This window comes from Canis lupus, chromosome 7, assembly GCF_011100685.1.
Source record: "Canis lupus familiaris isolate Mischka breed German Shepherd chromosome 7, alternate assembly UU_Cfam_GSD_1.0, whole genome shotgun sequence".
In the NCBI taxonomy this organism is placed as follows: domain Eukaryota; kingdom Metazoa; phylum Chordata; class Mammalia; order Carnivora; family Canidae; genus Canis; species Canis lupus.
Window position 1 is genome coordinate 45,947,539 of NC_049228.1, and position 24,337 is coordinate 45,971,875.

General features: G+C 38.5%; 1 long non-coding RNA gene across 3 annotated transcripts in view; it reads left to right on the forward strand.

Moving 5' to 3' along the window:
* Positions 1 to 22,457, forward strand: part of LOC111096750 — a 49,525-nt gene extending 27,068 nt beyond the window's left edge. For 2 of the 3 annotated variants that reach the window (XR_005362434.1, XR_005362432.1), the window contains exons 2-4: positions 873 to 1,125; positions 3,527 to 3,728; positions 10,259 to 10,787. This is a non-coding gene — a long non-coding RNA (uncharacterized LOC111096750). Of the gene's footprint in view, positions 1 to 872; positions 1,126 to 3,526; positions 3,729 to 10,258; positions 10,788 to 20,905 lie in introns of those variants that run through there. The other variant, XR_005362433.1, reaches the window with a different exon arrangement.
* Positions 22,458 to 24,337: the final 1,880 nt, after the last annotated feature.

A 24,337-nucleotide genomic window follows, 5' to 3' on the forward strand; every position in this document is an offset into this window, starting at 1 on the left:
TTCTAATAGAATGCTCTACTGGAAGACTGCTCCTCTGTATCTTCCTCTGCATTCTGAAGATGCAGGGACTAACTTAGTCTTGGAAATTTTCAAGGAGATCAAACTTGGTGCCTATCCTAAGTTCTAAGACATAATTTAAAAAAAGAAAGTTTAAGGCATCCCAAGGTGTCAGTTTCCTCTTTGTTGTTTATAACCCAAATGTTTTAACAGCCCTGAGGTGCCCTCCACCTATGAGGCCCTAACTCTTTGAGGCCTATCTATGAAGGGTGCACAGTTGACCTGGCCCTGCTGATGAGAAAAGCACAGATGTCTACCATCTGGTCAGGGGTCCTTGTGCATGTGCCAATTTCCTGTCACTGACAGCCAGCCCTTGATTGATGGAATTTGGTACTCCATCTTTTTTTTTTTCTTAGTACAATATAACCTCATGAATTCAGATGGCACTTAGCCAAAATGAGAGAATTTGAACTTGGGCAGGGGTAAAGTTTACCATCAATGAAATGAGGGTCTGTTAAATAAATTACCAATGTAAACAGGATTGTAAAAAGGACAATTTAATCTACTTACAAGAATAAATTGTTTTCAAGCACTTAAGTTGCATAAATTTACATACAGTGTGCTAATTACAAATGATTGATAGCCAGTCATTCAAACACATCTGGTAAGAACCCTGTTCTCTAACACTTTACTAGACACTAGATTGCATTACTTAAAGTACTTGAAAATAGTTCAAATATATTTTATATATGCATATAGGTATTCATAGACACTTGTATAAGACAGTCCTTGTTTTTCATCAAGCCATATTCCTGGAAACTACACCAGAAAGGATTATCAAACACAGATCACTGAGAGCCAAACTGTATTTTCAGATAGGAACGATGTTATGATTGGAACTGGAGTGCCAGACCCAGGGATCACACCAAGTAAATCGTGTATTCAGTCAGCATTCGCTCATAACAATCTAAGCTACAGCATCTGCAACTAGAAAAGACAACTCATATTTACTGAGCAGCTGCTATATCCAAGTGCTTTACATGTGTAATCTCAGTTATCAGTACATGACCATTATGGAACTACTGCCTCCATTTTCTGGGAAACAACATTGAAACTCAAAGAGAATGAGTAAGTTATGCTTAATTACATCATCATAATCAATAGAATTGGAAATTAAATCTAGGTCTGATTCCAAATTTAAGTGCCCCTTTTCAAAATGTAATATCTATAATCCTTAAAACTGTTACATTGCACATAGTTATGTAAAGTTTCTGTAACCTATAGGAAGTCAATAAATGTAATTGCTATTTTCTGGGGCCTAGATGGAATTTCAGTCCTCTATAAGGACACTGCTAAAACAAATCTCCCTCCTTTTATATATGCAAACATGTTTGCCAAACTTTAAAATGTATTTAAATGTAAGATATTAATTTAAACATAGTTGAGGTATCTTCAACATGTTACTTTTTTCTCAGTTGTTGGTATCCATGTCTTATTTTCCCCAATAGACATTTTAAGCTCATTAAGAGTAGGGACTAATATCACTAATATCTTTGCACTTACCACTGTTATTTATCTTACTACCTAGAATAAAATCTTGGCCAGTAATGGCTTAGATGTGTTCATGGCATGAATTAGTAAATGAATGAATTCTTTTTTTATTATAAGTTATAATATACCATAAATTTAAAATCAATATGTAGCTACAATAAATATTTGAGTGCAGTCTTTAAGTTTACTTTAAATATTAGAAAGTTACTGATGGTGGTAATGGGGAAAGGGGGATTAGGAATGATATGGGTCTCTAAGGAATTTGGAAAACAAACTTCTCTTGAAAAAATTTCCTATAGCCAGTAAATCAATCAAAATTAATCCCTTGACTTCAGAGCTAACATTATAAGTAAATAATAGTAACAGAAACTTTATTGTAGTAAGATCTATATAGAAACTGTCCATTTTAGCCATCTTAAAAAATATTTATGTATTTATTTTAGAGAGGGAGAGAATGCATGTATACAAGTGCAGTGGGGAGGGTAAGAGGAAGGCGGAGAGAGAGTCTCAAGCAGACTCTGCACTGATTATGGAGTCTGACCCGGGGCTCAACCTCATGACCCTGAGACCATGACATGAGCTGAAACCAAGAGTCAACACCCACCCAGGCACCCCATTTTAGCCATTTTTAAGTGTACAGTTCAGTGGCATTAAATACATTTGCAGAGTTGTGCAACCATCATCATCCATATCCAGAATATTTTCATCCAAAACAGAAACAGTAATTCCCCATTCTCCTTCACCCAGCCCCTGCAACCTCTATTATACTTTGTGTCTCTAAGAATTTGCCTTTTCTATATACCTCATGTAAATACAATCATACAATATTTCTTTAGAATTGTATTTGCTTCATCTAAATATTTGAAAACCTCATTATCAACTTTAAGATTGATAAATTAGAGGTCAGAAATATCTTGGCCCTGGTCCTCTTATTCTTTTGTTTATTAGTTTCATAGGTAGAATTCAGTGATTCATAAGTTGAATATAATACACAGTGCTGATTGCATCAAGTGCCCTCCTTAATGCCCATCACCCAATTATCCCCATCCCTCCACCACCCCTCCAGCAAGCCTCAGTTTGTTTTGAGTTCAGTGTCTCTTATTATTTACCTCGATCTCAATTTTCATCTTATTTTATTTTCCTTCCCTTCCTGATCCTCTTTTTTAATATTTGTTTTCTTCTCTCCATGTATTTGATAATATAAAAGCAGGCTGACTGGCACAGATTCAGTAAAGGGAACCAGAAAGAAGTCTAGATGTATAAACAGGAACAGTTGCCTTCATGCTTGTTGTTCAGAGTGATGTTCATATTCATCAGTTGATTATATGTGCATGAGAATCCGTTTAATATCATCCTTTCACCCTCCCCCCACTCCTCACATCACCTCTTGTCTTTTCCTTCTCTTATTATGTAATCACTGAGAACAATCGAATGAATAGATAAAATGGCATGTTCATTAATGCCAGTGTTAAATAAGAAAAACAGCAAAAATGGGTGTCAGCATGCCGGGGAATCATCAACATTTCTACTTATTCTGACTCTTCCTTTTACTGGTTCACTCAAACTTATTTAAAAGGTGCTGAACCAACCATTAAAATCACTCAATGTACTCTGAACAGGTCACCAGCCACAGGAACTTAAAATGGAACTAGCCATCAGCTCCTGCCATCAAGTGCCATCTTGTTTTAACTCTGCCAAGGAGCCTCCATTTTCAGCAGAGCTTTTGCATTACCTGTTCTCCCTATTGAAAAAATGCTCTCTTTGTTAATGTCATGCCATTACTCCTCATCACCTTTCCTTGTACTGGGTTGAATTATTCCTTTGCCTCCTTAGAAGTTAAACACTTCAAATATTTATAGGCTGTAACTTGAAAAGTTTTGGGCTAATGGATCATGTTTCTACCTGAGGGACTCCTTTATTTTCCAGAATTACTGTAGGCGCATAATCTTTAATCCTCCATTATTTCTGATTTCTCCAGGTTAAGCATCTGTGGGCGGCAGCGACTTTAACTGACACCTCCAACCTGCCTTTTTAAGATAAAGACTTTTCTCCCTTACATTTAATATTTGAGCTTTCAAGAGAACAAATTGGCTCTGTAGTTTCTGGTGTAGAAAATCTGATTTGGCCAAACAAAACATTAAGACAGAGGAGATGCAGCTGCTGCTTGCACTGGACTACAGGTAACTCTTCTTACAAAATATTGTCAAGTTTTACACTATTCAGTGAATAAGCAGCTGTAAATAATCAAATGAGAGATTATCCATGAAAGGGAATTGCAAAATTTAAAAATGTTATAAAAATAAGTTTTATTAACATTGATATCAATTGTTCCAGGTTGTTTGGATATTTGAAGTTTTATTTACTTTACACTAAAACTTAAAAAGAGTAATTGTGTTGGATAGTCATAAAATTTATGGATAGAATTTATTCTTTTACTTATAACATAGGGCTATCCCAGTGATGAGTAGCTCACATTTATTGAAGTTCTCTTCCATGTCAATATGTAGAGCTAAGTATTTTACAAAGATTATATCAATGCCTACAGTGTCTCTCTGAACAGGACTTTATTTCCCTAATGTTCAAGTGAGCAATTTGGAGCTTACAAGGTTGTTACTTGAGTTACTCAACTAATGTGGACGTGAACCCTGTCCAGTTCAATGGCAATAGCTGGGTTTTCATTAGTGCCTTCCTTCTCTGTGATATTATAATACCCTTTGGGTACTGAAGTGCACCTGTAACTTTTCCCTTACCTAAATGGGTGCAGCTTCCAAGTTTTGAGTTTTCATATGTGATCCAGGAAGTGTTATCTTCCTCTTCTACTGTCAAACTATGAGATCTCCTGTCTTCCTCCTGTCTCGTGACAGTACCCTTTGTTTCCTTCTGATTTGATTCTGCAGGTCTGCTAAGGACTTAGCATCCAGATGAACATGGGAAACTTGTGCAGTAAATAGAAGTCAACCTGCACTGAGTGAGGGACTAGGAAGACTGTCCTGAGTGAAACAAGCTACTGCATAAAATTGTTTAATGCACATGCAACTCTCAAGAATGTTGTAGGGGGTGTGGAAGCTGCATTAAGTGGAAATTGGACCAGAGCTTTTCTGTGGGCTTCTCAGTTGTTTTTTTTTTTTTTTTTTAAAGATTTTATTTATTTATTCATGAAAGACACAGAGAGGCAGAGACATAGGCAGAGGGAGAAGCAGGCACCTCAAGGGAAGCCTGATGTAGGACTTGATTCTGGGACTCCAGGACCACGCATTGAGCCAAAAGCAGGTGCTCAGCCACTGAGCCACCCGGGCATCCCAGCTTCTCAGTTTAGATGTTTTATGAATCTATGAGTGAAATTCTTGTAAACATGTCAGAGAAAACTGCTTGTTCATTGATTCATTAATTCTTTGCTCAACACCTTATTGGACACCTTCTCTGAGCCAATCACTCTATTCTGGAAGTCAAACAGAGTGGTGAACAAAACAGAAATGGTCACTGTATTCAAAAAGAACATTTTCATGGGGACAGGGGGCTCAGGCCACAAACACATAAATAACCAAGATCATAGCTGAAGGAAGTACAACCTGGGAATGTAACAGTATGATGGGTCTTGGAAGCCTCTCTCAGGAGGTAACATTGGAAATGAGTCTTGAATGACAAGAAGGAACAAAGACATGAGAGAAGACCTATTTAGGCACTGAAAACAAAAAGTAAAAAATTTCCAAGGCTGGAGTAAGCTGGCCTTTATGAAACAGAAGTTCAGTGCTTCTGGAGCTTGGAGAAGGAGAACACAGAAGCCAGATCACAGAAGGACTTTATAGTTCAGCCTCCACACAATGGAAAACACTGGAGAGTTTTAAGCTGCAAGAAGGCATGACATGATTTATATTTTTTAAGAGATAAGTTTGATTGCTGTATGGAAAATAGATTTGGTTACCATGTACAGCTTTCTAGAGGTTGTAAACAGCTTTGTGAAGCTAAACTTTGACCAGGACACTCATTTTATCTGCTTAAAACAAAACAAAACAACTCAAAAGAGTGAGTTCCATTTTACTTGACAAAGTCCCTAATCCACTCAGTCTGGGCATGGTAATATCCTCATGTCCAAGGTGCCTGAGGGCAGAAGTTTAAGATTTTAGCCATCTTGTATTCTCAGTCCCTCAGAAATCTAACTGTGGTGAATTACTCTGGAGTGCACAAGGACTCTTCTGCCTCACCCTGAGTCCTGGCCCAAACCTTTCCCACTTCCTCCCTGAGGCTGGAAATAGTACCTTTTACTTCATTAATGCAAGGTTTAGACCCCTTATGCACATGTCTCTAAGGGGAGTAACTTGGAATTTACCATCATTGGCCACTGTCATCTCAAATTGAGAATTAGGAATTGAGGACTAGAAAAGTGAAGGCAATGTGCATTGAGGACCTCTGGACCTACAATAATGGGACAAGACCAGATGTAGAGGACAGGGGACATCAAAATCAAAAGCCCCTGAAGAAACAAGTTGCCCATAACTGCCATTCACTTTTGCTTTGTTCTAGCCTTTTCTTCTGTTTGAATGTTAGTTCTTCTCTTTTTCTTCACAGTGCTTGAGTGACTAATAGCCTCTTCTGTTTATGGAAAGAATTAAAGGGAAGATTGCTAAAGCTTGTACCTGAAACTAAAACAGGAAGATAGAGTTTAGTCTCCTGAGAGCCACTCAGAACATCTCAGTTAGTAGCCAGTATGCAGTGCAGCAAAAAATCATATACCTTGTGGAGTGAGGAATACCAGAAAAAGACTAATTCCTTTTAAAAATAGACAGTTTGATATAGTGGAAAGAGCACTGGGTGAGACACTGGAGACCTGTTTGGAAATGCCAATTCTAGTATTTACCCATGTGAGACTTTACCAGAAGGAGAGTTTATTTTAAGGAATTTACAGTAAAGTAATCAATATCCAATGAATTAACCCTCACAAGAATCCTCAGTTTACCAAATAAATCTCCAGTAGATTATCTGGCAGTAGGAAAGCAAACCTCTAATCACCCAAAGCTAACTACCTCAGTCATGTATGTGTATGTATATATGTGTGCATAGTTATACATGTGAATGTGCACAAAGTTGTGTGCATGTGATATATAGATATATAGATACACACATTCACATGGGTACGTATCTGCACACATAAGCAAGCCTGTTTTCCTATATACATCTGTATACATACATGTACATGTGAGTTTACAAGTAAGCCCATATGTTATGAATATATATATATATATGAGTTTGAACGTCTCTTTAGTAAGGAGACTCCAGCTGTGACAAAATAACTGGTACCAGACTCACGTACCCACCAAATAACTATAATATCTGGATAGATCATATCAAATTATTTGCAGACTCTGAGGAGTAATCAAATGAATGCCATGTTCCTTAAGAGAACAAAGCCATGTTGCACTACTAGGTATTTACCCAAAGGATACAAAAATACAGATTTGAAGGAGTACACACACCCTAATGTTCACAACGGCATTATCAACAATAACTAAACTATGGAAAGAGCCCAAATATCCATCAACTGTGAATGGATGAAGAAGATGTGGTATATATACACAATGTAATATCACTCAGTAATCAAAAAGAATGAAATCTTGCCATTTGAAATGACATATATGGAGCTAGAGTGTATTATGCTAAGTGAAATAAGTCAGAGAAAGAAATACCATAAGATTTCACTCATGTGGAATTTAAGAAATAAAACAGATGAACATATGGAAGGGGGAAAAGCAAGAAAAAAGGGAGAGGGAAAAAAAAACATAAGAGACTCTTAGAGAACAAACTGAGAGGTGATGGAAGGAGGTGGGTGTGGAATGGACTCTATGGGTGTTGGGTATTAAGAAGAGTACTTGATATAATCAGCACTGGGTATTGTATGTAAGTGATGAATCACTGAATTCTACTGTTGAAACCAACATTGCACTATATGTTAACTAACTAGAATTTCAATAAAAATTTGAAGGAAAAGAAAGGACCTGCAGTGAACACATTGGGTTTATTTGGGTCCTGAATCGTAGTTCTAGGAAAATGTCAGTTGATTGGCCTGGGTTGGATCAAGTACAGATACCTGGCCAATCATTTGTGATAGTGGGGGATGGGCTGTCATAGTACAGCATCCTGTGTAGAAAAAAATGACTATTCTTTTTTAGAATGGGTAGTTTAGCAATGACTGCCTGCTGGCCAGAGGCATGTGCAATTTTTTCCCCCATAAATTAAACCTTTTTTAGCTACATAAAATTTGAAATGTTTAAATAGCAAAGAATATCCTAAACAGAATAATTATTAGGACTAAGAAACATTACAAAAGAAGTATCTGGAAAATGCCAACTCCTCTAAAATAATATGAATTTAGGATTAAGCTAATAAAAATAGAATTTAAAAAAAGAGAAAGAATGAAGGCATAGAAGATGATACCCACAATCACTCAGATTTTTCTCCCTAAGGATGTTTTCTAGGCTCTCATGCAATAAAGAGAAGCCCAAACAATGAATAGTGACTTTAATAGGCAAAGGAAACATATTCAGAGTCTGGCCTACTAACCTAACTAGGATTTTGGAGCAGGAAAACAGAGAAAGGCAAACTACAGGAAGAACATTTCAAAAATCTTTGTGGAAATAGCCCCCAGGTCCTGGGCCAAACACGGCCTGTGCAGATGCAACATGAGACCATAGGAAGCCTGGGTGATAGCAGATACCAGGCAGTTGGGAACTAATCATAGATTACAGAGATCTCACAGGGGAGTGGAGGTACTTTGAGAAACACTTTGGACAATTAGAGATCCTAAAAGCCCTACTGTATAAGGCCTATGCCTTGATAATAAGAAAAGGAAAAAAAAAAAAAACTGAAATAGATCTGCTGTACCAGAGCTTTTACCAGGCTCTGAACAGAATCAAAGGGATTCACCAATAATTTAACCACCTACCAGAATAAAATTTAACTCCCTTTAACAGAAGATAATATAATCCAAAACCTCTGTGAAACATTATTTAAAATATCCGGCATATCGGGGATCCCTGGGTGGCTCACCAGTTTGGCATCTGCCTTCAGCCTAGGGCGTGATCCTGGAGTCCCAGGATCAAGTCCCGCATCAGGCTCCCTGCGTGGAGCCTGTTTCTCCCTTTGCCTGTGTCTCTGCCTCCCTCTATATATATTTCTCTCTCTTTCTCATGAATAAATAAAACCTTTAAAAAATATCCAGCATATCATCAAAATTTACTAGACATACAATGAAATAGAAAAAAGTAGCTGATGATAGATATAAGACAATGAACAGAAACAAATACAGAGGTAATTAGATGTTGAAATTCACAGACAAGGATGTCAAAATATATGTTAAATTTTCAAAAATAGAGGGGAAATGGATGGAATGGAAAAAAAAGCTAAAATATTTCAACAATCTATTAAAAAATAATTAAATGAACCCTCTACATGTACAAAAATAACAGTATCTGAAATTGGAGGGGGTTAATAACATCCAGGACACAATAGAAGATCAGATAATTGAACCTTGAGAGAGGTTGTTAGAAAATACCAAAGCTGAAGCACAAGAAGAAAAAAGCAATAAGAAAGAGCAGAAAGAAATGTATAAGATGAATTAAATTATCTAACATGTGTATTGTAATCATTGGAGAAGAAAAGAGAAGGAGAGTAAAGAACCAGTATTTGGAAGAAAATGGCCAAGAACTTTTTAATACCGATGAAAGATATCAACCCACAGATTAAAGAGCTCAGTGAGCCATAAGTATGTAGGCATCATATACTCAAACTTTTAGAAACAAAATGAAGGAGACCATTTCTATAGAGACAAACACTGGAAGGAATGCAGAAGGGAGCTTAATTTTTTCAAATAACCTTTATATGCTACCTTTCTGAGAGCCTTTGGTAAATCCTTTTGACAATCTTTAAATGTTTGTTATGATAAAATAGGAGAGTGGATTATGTGCTCCTTTGGAAGTTACTCAAGAGTTGCCTCAGTTTTACTTCTTTCATAAAGTCTTTAACCATTTCAGCATCCCTGATTACTAGAACACAACCAAGTATCTCTTATTTTCTTGATCTCTCTGATCATGCTTCTCAGTTCCAATGCTAGTTCCTTAAGGATGCATGAACATTTCACATAGTTCCTCAGGAATTCCATATTTCCTTAAGGATGCACAAACATTTCATATAACTCATTAAAGGCTTAGCAATACTAGAATAAATTATTCTCTCTATGAAATTTTGTTACATTGAATTAATTAAATGTATTAGTTCTCATAACAAAGAAATGTAAAGTTTGCAGATATTTTTTTCACTTGTATAATCCAACACATTCTTTCTACCAGTATTTATTATGTTACTTCTATGTGTGAAGCACTTGTATCTAAAAAACAATGTGCCATTGTTCCATAAATTTTCAAAATGTACATAAAATAGGCCAAATAAATGCCAAATTCAGTATCCTGTTAAACATTATTATCCATTTACAATATCTATTACCCTTTTAAAATTTCAATACCTAAGTCTTCTATAATCAATTGCAATTGCATGAATACACAATAACTTTTTTATTAAATCTAAGTTTAAATATTTGTTGTACAGCCTTAATTTAAAATCTGACCCTCTTTCAAATGGAATGCCTTTATGAAATTTAATAAAACATGAAGGTCATAAAATGTATTAAACTGTTGTACTTTCCATTTTTAATTCTGAACAGGCAAGATTAAAGAGAGTAGCTTGCTTTCTTAAAGCAAGGCAAGGCAGATTGGAAGAAAAGATGATTTCTCTTCTTCTGGGCCCTCACCCTCAGGAGGAGTCCTATCAACTATTGTAGGGAAGACTGAATACAAAACAACAGAGGAACATACAGATGACCTCCCCAGAATCTCCAAGCCTGAAGATTCCATAACACATTCTCCTGTTGTGCAAAATGAGTCCTAAGAAATTTTAACAAATAGTGAGATCCCAGCTGCTTGTAGTTAAAAGATCATCAAAAACCATATGAAAGATCTGTAAGAAACGAATACTCCAACTAGAGCAAGACGACCTCCTCAAAGCAGGACTGACATGTTTATGAGACACTGGATTTTTGGGAGGAGACTTAAGGAGAAAAAAAAATTATTGTTGGTGTTAGCTATTAAACTATGTTTATTCATTCCTTAATGTCCTCTCTAGCTGATTGCTTATGGTATGAGGGCACTTGATAGACAGTTAATATGTACCAATTAAAGGAACAGATATACAGACCTCTGCCACATTTTCTCATGAATATGATTCAAATCAGAAATGCTTCTGACCATTTTGGTCCCTTGAAAAACCATGGGTTTTGTTTTCTTTTTTCAAAATCTTGTAAAGAAGTTCACTGAATAGCTTGGTTCTCAAATGTTGGTTATGACCCAAATTAAAGTTGCTGATGCTCTACAAAATGGCTTGGAAACCTCCCCAGAAAAAGAAACAGTCCACCCTCCCTATTCCCAGCCTCCTGGCTAACTGCAAAAGGGCAAGGAATGTGGAGTCTTTTATAAGAGGGAATCCTGCTCTAGAATATTCTCCACTCACACCACCCAAACTCTGATGAGGGGTAGAGAAGTGCACAACACTTTCTCTTATTAGTTAATCACCAGCTGCCCACAGTGGGCTGGCAATGCCATTTTCACTTTTGGCCTGAGGGTTTGAGGACAAAAAGATGGACAGGAAAGGAAGGAAAAAGTAATAATATATTCATTTGTTGATCATTTGTGATATGGCAGGCATTGTTCAGTAGAATATGAAGATGAGTAAGACACTGCTGTCACTGATTTGGAGAGATTACTCCTGGCAGAGAACTGTGCTGTTTAGCTTTCATTTGCTCCTCCTGATTCACCACCCACACTCTTCAGTATCCCAGAAGACTGAGCAGTATAGACCACATCAACAGGTTCTCTTGCCTTCTGCCTTCTGATTAGTTCAGTTCACGCAGAACCTTACAAAAGACATTGGAGAGTGAGAGAAGTTGGGGAATATTTATTCCTCCAGCTCCCTACCTTCTTGGTCACTTAGGCTAGCTGTATTCCTCAACTTAAAGCCACAGCTTCTGTCAGCAGTGCTCCCAACATTCTCTCTCCTTATGCTTCTATAACCACAAGGCTTCCCTTGCTCTTTCAGGCTGACAGGTGGTAGCACCATCCCTGTCACTAGACCAGGGTATTGCACTATCCATTGTATTTCACTGTACTCTGCCCACACCTTTGAAAATAGTTCTTTTATTTCACTGTCCTCAAATGTCCAATTTTATTGTGCTACTTGTGACTGATCCAAGGACTTTTGCTTACTTGTTCTGTGATCCTGGCCAAGTTATCTGCCCTCTCATCTTCTGGACCTAGTAATACATATCTTGTACAACTATTCTGAGGATTTAAGTAGTATACAGAGCATCCAATAACAACTGGTTGCTTCATTCAGGCATGGGAATTACTCATATTCAAATATGTATATTTGGCCAAAATAAAGAGGAGGCTGGAGGGAAGGAGAGAATGGAGGTGGGATGGGGAGAACATTCCGCTATATAATGTGGTGATTCTGTAGCCATTTCCCTTAATAAGTGTCTGTCTCACATTGGTCTCAGTTCTCATGTGACCCTTATTCTCTGAGAATCTTCCCATGTTGACTGGGATTTTGCTGTCTTAAGAGTTGTACTTTGTATTCCACATAACCCCTAAACAAAAGCCAACCCCTTCTCTGGTGCCCAGCCAAGGAACAGTTCTCTGATGGAAAAACTGGCTGAGTTGAACTTACTTAGAAGTTGTAAATTGGTCCTCAGTGTGGTGTTTCCTCAGGATTTCAAGATAATTTTTATTTTGAGTCATGTTTTCTAGCTCTAGAAACCACTTTTTAGATAGAATTCCTCTCCAGTGTAAGCGTTCAGCCATAGGGAAGCTGTATTCTACCCTTAACTATTTACATGTTGGACTCCACCACCAGACTGCTGTTCTTTCTTTGTCCTTGTAGATCCAATCAAAATAGATACTCCATATAAATTGACTGAACAAACGAGTGAAAACATGAAAGAGTAGAGCCAGACCACAAAATGCTTTACAAAATCATCAATTCCTAGGAAATATTTGTTTTCTCTTTTTCTCCCTAATGGAGCGCTGGAATGCAAAGTGGGTCCAGGAAAGCCAGTGGCTTGCTTGGCTGCTCACTTACGGCCAAAATATGGATGCTATAATTCATTAGACCTAAAGGATGTGAGTTAGAGGTTTGGGGATGTGAATGAGCAGTTCTTTGATGGCTGCTCTCCTATATAAACTAAGCAAATTTCATAAAACTAAACTTTTGGCCCTTCCACATCCTTGATTTATTATTTTTTAAATGGAATATATCGTACTTGCTTACATATATCTCATAGCTTGCTTTATTGTTACTTTGATCTAAGATGGATGCAGGTGGGTATTGTAGTGTTGGTACAACCGAGGTGATATGAAAGGCTAGCTGTGTAGCTTTTGTCCGTCTCCTTTTCCTCTATCTCCTTGATAGTAGACTTATAGTTTCTTGAGGTGTATGTAGCTCTATGTCCACATGCAGGAGTATTTTTCTTGGAATAGAGAGGTCTGAATATCAATTTCTACCATGTAGCAAAGTATACATTTTCTCAATATCCCTTTTGAATCTTTCTGGACCCCAACTCCTAGGATGGAAAGCAGTTCTAAAGAGCCTGCAGTTTGTAAACAATACTAACAGGAAAACCCTGATAGAAGAAATTTTTAATTCACTTTCTTGATTTATTTATAGAGTTCTTCTGCCTGCCTGCATTTGTAGCTAGCTGGCTGATATATGTTAGCCAAGCATATCTGAATAAGCCCTTGGTGTTAAATGACCATGATTAAAGAGAATATTCTGCTCTGAAATTGAATAATTGTATCAATCCACTGGTCCTTCAGTAACCTCAAGACTTTGGGACATAAATCTTTGAGTATGTCAAACCCTTTGTCCTCAGTAAATTTATGTAACCTTGATCTATCTAGAAAATCAATTCACTTTATCTGGAAAATTAAATCTCATTTATTATTTAAATTACCTTTAGTTAAATTTCTGACTGTCATGTGTCATTCACTTAACCATTCATTTATTCAACAAATATTAATTGAATTCTGCTTCATAGTATTGTTCTAGGTACTGGGGACACAGTCATAAATAGAACAGACACAAAAGCAAGTGAAAGTCCCTGCCCTCATAGAGTTTACATGCTAGGGAGAACTGATGAAAAATGAACAGTGCAAATATATGATCATGTGATATATTAAAAGATATGAAGTGCTATGGTGAAAAATAAACTGGGAAGGGGATAGGAATGACTTGAGTAGAAACTTCCAGTTAAAAAAGAAAACATGGGCAAAGTGCCCAAGGTGAGGTGTGCCTGGTATTTTCATTGCCAGTGTAGTATAAGGAGCAAGGCAGAGAGAGCAGTATTAAAGGTGATGTCTGAGAGGGAATGGTGTCAGAATGATGTAGAGCCTTGCAGGTCTCTCTGAGGTAACTTTGTCTTTTACTCTGAATGTAATGAGAAGGCCCTGGAGGGTTTTGAGCAAATGAGTGACATGATTTGATTGATATTTTAACAGAATCATTCTGTTGAGGTTAAAATGAAGGTTCAAGGTTAGAAGTTGAGGAAGTTTGGAGAGCCCTACTATGATCTGACCAAAAGATGAAGAAATGATAGTGGTTTGAATCAAGAGGAAGTGGTAAAGGTTGTGAGAAGTGGTCATTTGAGCCAGCAGAACTTGCTGATGGATAGGATTGGGGTTAGAGTGAGAGAGGAAGGATGACATTGATGTTTTAGGCCTGCATAATCACCAGGATGATGCTGTCACTGAGATGGAGACAACTTCAGAGGACACAGCTTGGGGAGAAGGGTCAGAAGTTCAGTTTTTGACATACCAGGAACTTCCCAGTGGGTCCAATGTTGGGCTGAGAAGGGAGTCTTAGGAGGCTTGCACCTAAGGACTACAAACTGTGAATGGGCAGTCATTCCATCCATCAACCAATATTTTTAAATGATTAGCATGTGCCAGGCAGGGTTCTAGGCTTTGGGTCTGTGGCACTGACTAAGGCAGACAAATCCTCTTTGCTTAAAGGCTTACATTATTGTGGAGGTATACAGAGGTGATGGATGGATGGATGGATGGATGGATGGATGGATGGATGGACGGACAGTCAGATTGATACATATACACAGAATAAATTCCAAAAAGTGATAAGTTCTTTGAATAAAAATAAAATAGTTTAAAAGAGAGAGAGAGAGAAAGTTCCATTGCAGCCTTGCAGAAACTCTTTTAGCTGAAGTGACCCAAAGAAAATGCCTCTGAGAAAATGACACATGAACTGAGTTCTGAATGATGAGAAAATGCCAGCCACACAAGATGTGGGAGAAGACATTCCAAGCAGAAAAGGTACTAAATCAAGATCCTGAGCTGATGGTGACCCTAAAGTATTGAGGGGATAGGAAGAAGGCCAATGTGGCTGGGGGGTTATGAGTATGGGACAGAATAGTGGGGGGTGTTGGGAAGAAAAATTTGGGCCAGATAGGAAGCGCCAGGTCAAGTATGACCTTACAGGCTACAGAAAAAGTTTAGATTTAAGTTAAAACACAGGAAAGTTTACACAGGAGCCCAAATCTGATTTGTGTTTTTAAAGATCTTTCCAGCAGCTCTGCAAAAAAGACCTTAATGGAGAGGCAAGAGAGGAAGAATGGAGATCCACTAGGTGGCTATAAGAGTAGGTTATAACATAAGGACAGCAAAGTATTAGGGTGTGGAAGCATATTTGACTATTTACATTTATATTTAAATCCATTAAGAATAAATACAATGAAAAATCCGGTTCCTTAACCACAGTAACCATATTCCAAGTGTTCAATAGTTATATGTGGCTTCTGGGTTCCTTACTGTACAGCATAGCTATAGAACATTCCCATAATCACAGAAAGTTCTGTTGGACAATTCTGCTACAAAAATAAAGTTACAAGACTTGATATTCACAAGCTGGTATAGCTATAGATGAAGTCAGTGTGGTGATTTGGTGCTAAATAAGTCCTTAGGGAAGCAGGAATGGACTAAATGCATTAGATTCAAATAGTCCAAGAACTAGAGCAAAAACTGCTATTAATGTGATATCTTTCCTTGTTTTATTTGGAATATTGAATTTCCCCGACTAATGCATCCTGACCACATTCCACATTCCTTCTGTAAATATCCTCTTATATCGACATATTCGTAATAAGGATCTAGACCTTTATTCTCCCTATATTAGTCAGTTATCCTTTAGATGCAACTACTAGAAGTCCACCCAAACTAGCTTAAATTTAGAAATAGAGTCATAAAGGTAAATGTGTAACTCGGAACCCAAAAGGTGTCACAGGACCTAGAGGGTTGAGAGGTAGAGCTTCTCATTGCTGCTTCATTTTTCTCAATCATAGATGAGCATCTGTGCTCATATATATGTCACATAAACCATAACAACCCCCAAATTACAGGAACCCCCAAGGTTACACAGCCTTATCATTGAAACAGTGAACACTGATTAATTTAATGTATTTAATGTTTGAGTTCTTTTTTAAATTCTGAGAGACACTGATTATCCCAGCTTGACCTGGTACCATCAGCTGTGGCTAGGTTTATGGAGCTCCTAATACTGGGATTGAATCTTTAGGAGGAGGCTCTCTAGGAGATGGGTATGAATGAGGAGAAAATGACAGGTGGAAGAGTGACAGGCACTTCTGCTAGCATCTCCTGTTTCTACTCTGTACTCCTGAAACCAATGAAGATTATACCAAAACTATAACAAGTCAGATAGGCATCTATTAATTACACATTTATTTAGCAGTAAATTTGGCATTCTAGAAGACATGATTTCTATGTTCCAAGTGTTTACCAAATGCTAGGCATTACTGAAACAATACTTGATTAAGAGCCAGGAATCAACAGGAATGAATCAGGTAAGCAGCCTCTGGCCAGTGTTGCAACAGATAAAGAAAGAAGGCCCAACAGAATTGTAACCTCACAAAAATATTGATGGAAATAGCTGTTCTTGTATCCATCATCAATCAGACCTTCTCTGTCTCATCAATAATACCTTGAACTGAATTCAAGTGGCCTCTTGTCATTCCTGGAGCATCTGGACAGGTGCTTAAAGACAGAGCATGATTTCTCCATCCTTCACTCTGTTGCACAGTTTCTGGCATATAGCAGCTGTTCCATACGTGTAGTTGGATGCATGCATGGTGGACGGATGCATGGACACATGGGAGAATGGATTGTTATTGATACATAGATCAGTAAAAAAGTTTAGCATCACTATGAGCCCTGATTAATTGTTCCTAGAGAGGCCAGATCCTCCTCTTCATCCATGAATCATTCTCTCTTACCAGTCTCTTGCAAGAGCCAAGGACATGTATTGGTATTAGACTTTGACATTTGTATTACGTGGGTACCAACAAAAGGCTAACAAAGAGATCATACACACACTGGCCTGAGGAGCCAAATAGTTCTCAGTATTTTTTTTTTTATGATAGTCACACAGAGAGAGAGAGAGAGGCAGAGACACAGACAGAGGGAGAAGCAGGCTCTATGCACCGGGAGCCCGAGGTGGGATTCGATCCCGGGTCTCCAGGACCGCGCCCTGGGCCAAAGGCAGGCGCCAAACCGCTGTGCCACCCAGGGATCCCTAGTTCTCACTATTTAAAGCAAAATGAAATATCTTCTTCTGGGGGTGTAAGTACACCTTTAATTTCAAAAATATACCTTTCCCGAAAGTTGAAGGAGTTAGATTGTTTATGAAAGGCAGGGATTCCTGGTTTCGGTTTCTGTTCAGTAATGGCCATTATGCAGGGTTTTGACCTGTGCTGGACTGTTGCTGAGTAGTAAGCATATCTTACCAAAGGCCAGGAAGCTGCTAATTAATCCTACAGGAGACCGTGGAGGCACATTTGCCATTCATCCAGCAAGTGCTATTTAAGTGCCTGTTGTGAGCATCTGAGTGTACTTGAGCTAAAGAGCTCATGGCCTAGGTAGAAGGAGCACTACAGCAGGCCAGTACACCACCAGCCACACTCCGTGTGAAACTCACTCACCCTAACTCTACTGGTCAACTAGCTTTTAGCTAGGGGACCCTTTTGGAGGCATTGACACTGAGCTTAGAATGTGTTCAGTGCCTCCTGTGCAAGGCACCATGTATACCTTCAGCAGCTAAGCTGGCATTTGTTAAGGTAATGTGAGAGTGCAGCAAATAGACGGGAAGCATGCACTTCGGGTCATTGAATCCAAACCGTGCTCTCACTTCAGCCTGTTTTCTGCACAGCAGGCTTTGGCTCTAATGACTCTGTTTCTCATTGAACTCCTAGGATAGCAGCAGTCTCTGTCTCCTTTAGTGTCTTGCCTGTCTCTCCTTGGGGGAAAATCAGCTACTTGTGCTTTTCTCATTCTAATGAGCCTCTAGGAGTTGGGAGCAAATGCATTTTAGAGACATGAAGAGGACAGAATAGAGCTACCTGCATGGGGAAGAGGTACAGAAATGTATGGTGGTGCTTAATGTAACGAGCTTCCATTCCATGGGCTTTTATGGAGTGCCTAGGCTTGGGACAAGGGAAAATGGGTGGGGTGGGTAGTATAATTCTCTGAGAGCTTGCCACATCCTCGGTACCAAGACAGGACCATTCTGTGAGCCAGCTGATTTTATTTTCCTCTCTCAGTGAGGACACACTCAGCCTGTGTTTTAGATACAAGAAATGAGAAGTTAAGAAACTTGCCCAAGTCACCCAGCTAGAGATGACACTGAAGCCAAAGCCTTCTGTCTACACCAAAGCCTGAACCCATTCCATTTTTCTGTCTTCTGCTGCTGAAAAGGCAGAGCAATGATGCAAGTCAAACCTACAAGTGATGAGAGAGCACTGTGTAGTTTGACAGAAAGGAAGTAGCAGAAAATCCCAGTGGGGACCTAAAGAGGCAGGAAGATGGGCTAGAAGAGACTTGAGTTCAAGGCTTAATTCTACTTTGTTGCCCTCTTACAAAGCAAGGCAGAGGTGGCACTGAGCACTCTGTGGACTGTCCTCTTCTGTATTCCCCACCACATGAGGCCAACTCCTCACTGCACTAAAGGCTTCACTTATCTGCCCCTCTCCCCTTAGAAGCTTCACCAATTTTTGTATTTGTCAGTTAATTCAGTAAGCATTTATTAAAGGCCTACTATGTGCATGCTATGCATGCATCCTGCTTTAAGAAATTCACAACTAGGGCAGCCCGGGTGGCTTAGTGGTTTAGTGCCACCTTCAGCCCAGGGCCTGATCCTGGAGACCCAAATCGAGTCCCATGTCAGGCTCCCTGCATGGAGCCTGCTTCTCCCTCTGCCTGTGTCTCTGCCTCTCTATCTATCTATCGCTCATGAATAAATAAATAAATCTTAAAAAAAAAACAGAAATTCACAACTATTCAATGTCAAGGATTTATTTTCATGTGTGAAATAAAATATATATCAGATTATTCACTGCAGCATTATCTGAATAGCAAAATAAAGAAATGGTTCAATAAATTATAATACCTTACATACAAATGACTGTTCTGTAGCTGTCTTTAAAACTGAGGGGGTAAATCCTCCAAGCTATATTGTTAAATAAAAGAGTGAATGGTGGAACATTTGGTGTGCTGCCATATTACACCATGTGTATAATACATGCATATACATGTATGTTTGTGAACTGTGCAGGGGCATACAAGAAAGCAATAACATTTGTTGCCTGCAGGAGAGAGCTGGGTGGCTGAGGAATAGAACAGGAGGGAGACTTTTCACTATACAGCAGTGCTTTTCAAACTACTAATAGGGCAGGGGGAGCATCAATATTTTGCCCCTCATTCATCACAGTCGAGTACGCAGTCTTACTGTGCATATTTGCATACAGCTTGCTCTGCATGTCGCTTACCATGGGACTTTGATGACATCTGACTGGTTTCTGGCCTTTTCCTGGACTGGAGTTCACTATTTTTATGCTTGGTTGACAATGTCACATTGCTATAAAAGTTCCTAACTTTCTAATTCTTACTCTGAATTTCTCTTATGTACCAGAAGCAAACAGTTCATGGGCCAGCACTGCCATATACCTTTCTGAACTTTGACTTTGGATATATCATCTATCCAAGGAAACCTTTTTTTTTTTTTTTAATATCTAGTGACCTATCCTTAGCAGAACAACCTTGTAAGAAATAAGGATAGATTTGGTGATCTTGAATTCCTTTGGATTCTCTTTTCCAGCATTAGCTCTCTGCAAAACCGTGAGGCTGACCTAGGGTAAAGTTGGCTCTCTCACTATTCTCTGACAGATGAGCCTTGCAGCCACTCCCCTTCCTCTTTGAGTTCCTCCCTATCCCCTCTGTGACTCTTACTCACTCTTACACAGATGTACAGTCCTAATACAGACAAAGTATTTCCTTTCCCATGTAAACAGAGGAATTGAAAATACAGTTTTTCTTTATTTATGATAGTCACACACAGATAAAGAGAGAGAGGCAGAGACACAGGCAGAGGGAGAAGCAGGCTCCATGCACCGGGACCCGACATGGGATTCGATCCCGGGTTTCCAGGATCGCGCCCTGGGCCAAAGGCAGGCGCCAAACCACTGCGCCACCCAGCGTTCCCGAAAATACAGTTTTTCAAACTGAAGGAAAAGCATCTGGATTGGATGACAGATATCATTCTTGAGTATTTTTAGCTGGCCACGACTTACCACTAGTCAGCCCCCAGGGAAAGTATATGAGGAGACATAAAATGCCGGGAGAGATGAGGAGGTAGGGGGCAGGACCATTGATGACAGGTGTGGCATGGAGTTGATAGGCAGGAGACTCTAAAATAGGGAATAAAGGAAATGAGACTAGCCATTGTAGATTCACAGAATTCAATATATTGGTGATCACAACTAAACTGGGCAGAGTCCTCTTAAAAATCCATATGATCACCAGGTCAAAAGAAATCAGGCTGAATATTTTAACTTGTTTAGAGGGAGAATGCATCAGAAGTGTAGCAAAGTGGAGTCCCAGGGAAGATGTTGGCAGTACCCATCCAAGCCATAATCAAGGGAGAGATGTCTGGACTCAAGAACATAATCTACTAGGTCCTCCTGGTGGCAGGAGTGTCCCTACTGCAGAGATGGTAGCATCAGCCTTGACCTACCACTTACCACTGCAGAGCTCATACCCCTTGAGCTCATGACATATGGATCAAGCAATCTGTTAATACAGTTTGCAATGCCATGTGTCTTTGCCCAGAGGGAGAGAATGTGTTGCCTTTTCTGTTGTATGGCTCATTATAAATCACTAAGCTGGCTCTGTGCTCTATATTCCAGACTCTTGTAAACCTGAATAAATGTGAATCTACTCTGGGGATGCAGATCCACTTTTGGTCAAGAGGAAAACTGAAGAGTATAAGCACATAAGGCTAAAGAACTGGCCATGAGTTGTGGTTATATCAACATGGTGCACACCAAGATCTCGTAGCAGCCAGAGAGAAAAGGCTGAGGAATCAGCATCACAATGACTCTCTCAAATTTCTCATGTTCTTTTGGTCAAAGCAGAAGCTCTGGACATAATCCTCATCAGGCTTCTGTACCGGTTTTGATTTGGCACGGCTCAATAATGGAATGGAGTGTATCCAACATGTGATGATTACACAGTCACAAAAGCTATATATTTAAGGCCATGTTAAAAGGCCCCATGTCAAAACAGCCAAGACAGAAAGTCATATACTTTTTTTAAGACCTGTTTTAATTTTTTAAAAAATTTAAGAGGTAACCTATGTACATATTTAAAATATTAAAATGTATTTTTAAAGTACAGGCAGAAGTCTCCTACCCTTGATGTTTGCTCAGTTTCCATTTTTCCCCCAAAAGTAACTCTTGAAACTAATTTGCTGTTCATTCTTATAAATATTTTGGTATGTGTAAGCCAAAGAGAGGTATTTTTTTTTTCTTTCTTACACAAAATAGCATACTCTAGGCTTTTTTTCTGTATACCCTGATTATCTTTTTATTAGTATATCTTGCTGGTGTTTCCCTATCAGTACTGAAAGCTTTCTCTTTCAGTAATTCACATCATTCTCAGGGTGGATAAGGCAAGAACACAGGATTTGGCATCAGATAGACCAAAATTCATAACTTGCTATCTATGTGCCTTAGGTGGGTTTCTTGACTTTGTAAAATAGGGGCAAAAAAATTCAGTTTTTATGAAGCCTAAATATGTGTGGGCACCACATACCTGATTTCAAACTATACTATAAAGCTTAGGAATCAAAACAGTATTGTATTAGCATTAAAACAGATACATAGATCAATGAAACATAATAGAGAATAGAGAGCCTGAAATAAACACATGCATGATCAATTAGTTTATGACAAAGGAGCCAAGAATATATTATGGTGGAAGGATGGTCTCTTTAATAAATAGTACTGGGAAAACATACAGCCACATGTCAAAGAATGAAACTGGACCACTTTCTTTCACCACACATAGGAATCAATTCAAAGTGAATTAAAGACTTGAACATAAGACCTGAAACTATAAAACTCTGAGAAGAAAACATGGTGGGTAAGCCCCTTGACATTGGTCTTGGCAGTGATTTTTTTTGGATTTGAGGTCAAAAGCAAAGGCAACAAATGCAAAATAAACAAGAAGGATTACATCAAGCTAAAATGCTTCTTCACAACAAAGGAAGCCATAAACGCAATGAAAAAGCATTCTGTGGAATAAGAAAATATTTGCAAACCATATATCTGACAAAGTGTTGATACCTAAAATATATTTAAAAAACTCATACAACTTAATAGCAAACAATCTGACTAAAAACTGAACAAAGGAACTAAATAGGCTTTTTTTTGTTTTTTTGAAGAAAAAATACAGATGGCCAACAGGTACATGAAAAGGTGCTCAACGTCACTGATCATCAAGAAAATGCAAATCAAAACACTATGAGAAAAAAAAAACACAATGAGTTATCACCTCACACCTGGTAGAATGGCTATCATCAAAAAGATAAGAAATAAGTGTTTGCAAGGATATGGAGAAAAAGGAATCGTCGTGTACTATTGCTGTAGCCACTGTGGGAAACAATATGAAGGTTTCTCCGAAAATTAAAAATAAAGCTAATATATGATCCTGCAGTCCCACTTCTGGATATACACCAGGAATTGCAGACAGGATATCAAAGAGATATCTGCATTCCCATATTCACTGCAGCATTATTCACAATGGCCAAGACATGGAAACAATCAAGCTATTCATCAGTAGATAAATGAATAAAGAAAATCTCTCTCTCTCTCTCTCTCTCTCTCTCTTTCTCTCTCTCTCTCACACACACAGAGACACCCCTACCAACATATACAATGGAATATTATTCAGCCATGAGAAAGAAGGAAACTCTACCGTTTGCAACTGCATGGATATACCTTGAGGGCATTATGCTAAGTGGAATAAGCCAGATAGAGAAAGGCAAATACTGCACACTATGTGTGTGGGGCTGGGAGGTGTAAAACAGAAAGGGAGAGTAGAAAAGTGGTTGCAAGGGCTGGGGGTGGGGGAAATAGGGATAGGTAGTAAAGGGTACAAACTTTCAAAGGTAGGTAGGTAGGTAGATAGATGATAGATAGAGCCCTTAGCACATCATCAGGGAAATTAACATTGAGAGGAAGGAAGAAAAGAAGTGGAAGGAAAGGTAGAAGAAGAGGAGAAAATATCCCATTTTAGCCTAATTTCCATGTTCCTGCAATTTAGCCAGTAGGGCACCAGTTAGGTCCGTTATCGCCAATAAACTCGTTTCCTCACCTCTAAGTGAAAGAATTACTAGATAGTTTATAAAGTTTTTTTTTTTTACAATTAAGTTAGAATTTAGCTCTGAAAGAAGTCCTTAGACTTTGCAATTGTTAAATATTTATTTAACATGTTTTATTGTGAGTCTACTTGTACAACGTTATTAGGAAAATAAACATGAAACATATTTCCTTTCCTTAGAATAATCTACAGGTTAGATATAGACAGGGAAAATACAAAGAAGGGAGCCAAGAAGAGGAAAGGGAATACAAGTTTTCCCTCCATTCTTATTTGAAGAAGGCATTCAGAAGGTTCCCACTAGGAACAATGGGGTTCGCAATGAAACCTGTGCTAATGGTATGGTCAATGCCACTTAACTCCCATAGCTAGTATGTGCAGCTGGCAGCAAAGAAGGCCTGCCTAGTGAATGAGTTTTTAATTTTTATCTCAGTGATGTATTGGGTGGGAGGGTTTATCTTGGATCCAAGGCAGTGCAAGTAGTAACACATATTCTGAGAAAATCTGGGTCATTCCATAGATTAATTCACAATTCAGTTCAATCTCAGTTGTTTCACATATATGAAGTACTTGCACATACTCACTGTGTAAACTTGGGTTAAGCCTTTCACTTTCTTAATGCCTCCGTGTCCTTATCTATAAAATGGGAACAATAATAGAAGCCTATTTGTTAGGACTATTGATAAGATTAAATTAGTTAATATATGCAAAGTACTTAGAATAGTACCCAGCACCTAGCAAGTCTTGTAAAAAATATTTACCATCATGGTTATTGTTAATTAAAGCCAAAAACTGTTCTAATTGCTAGAGGGCATATGAAAATCTAGAAGGTAGCATCCTTACTCTCAGAGAGAAGAATCTATATGAAGGGTGAAGCCACTGTCCTTTAGACTTAACGTTTGTCCTGTTGGTCTGGGGTCCACTTATGTTCTCTAAGATAAAGTACTTTTGATTTCTTC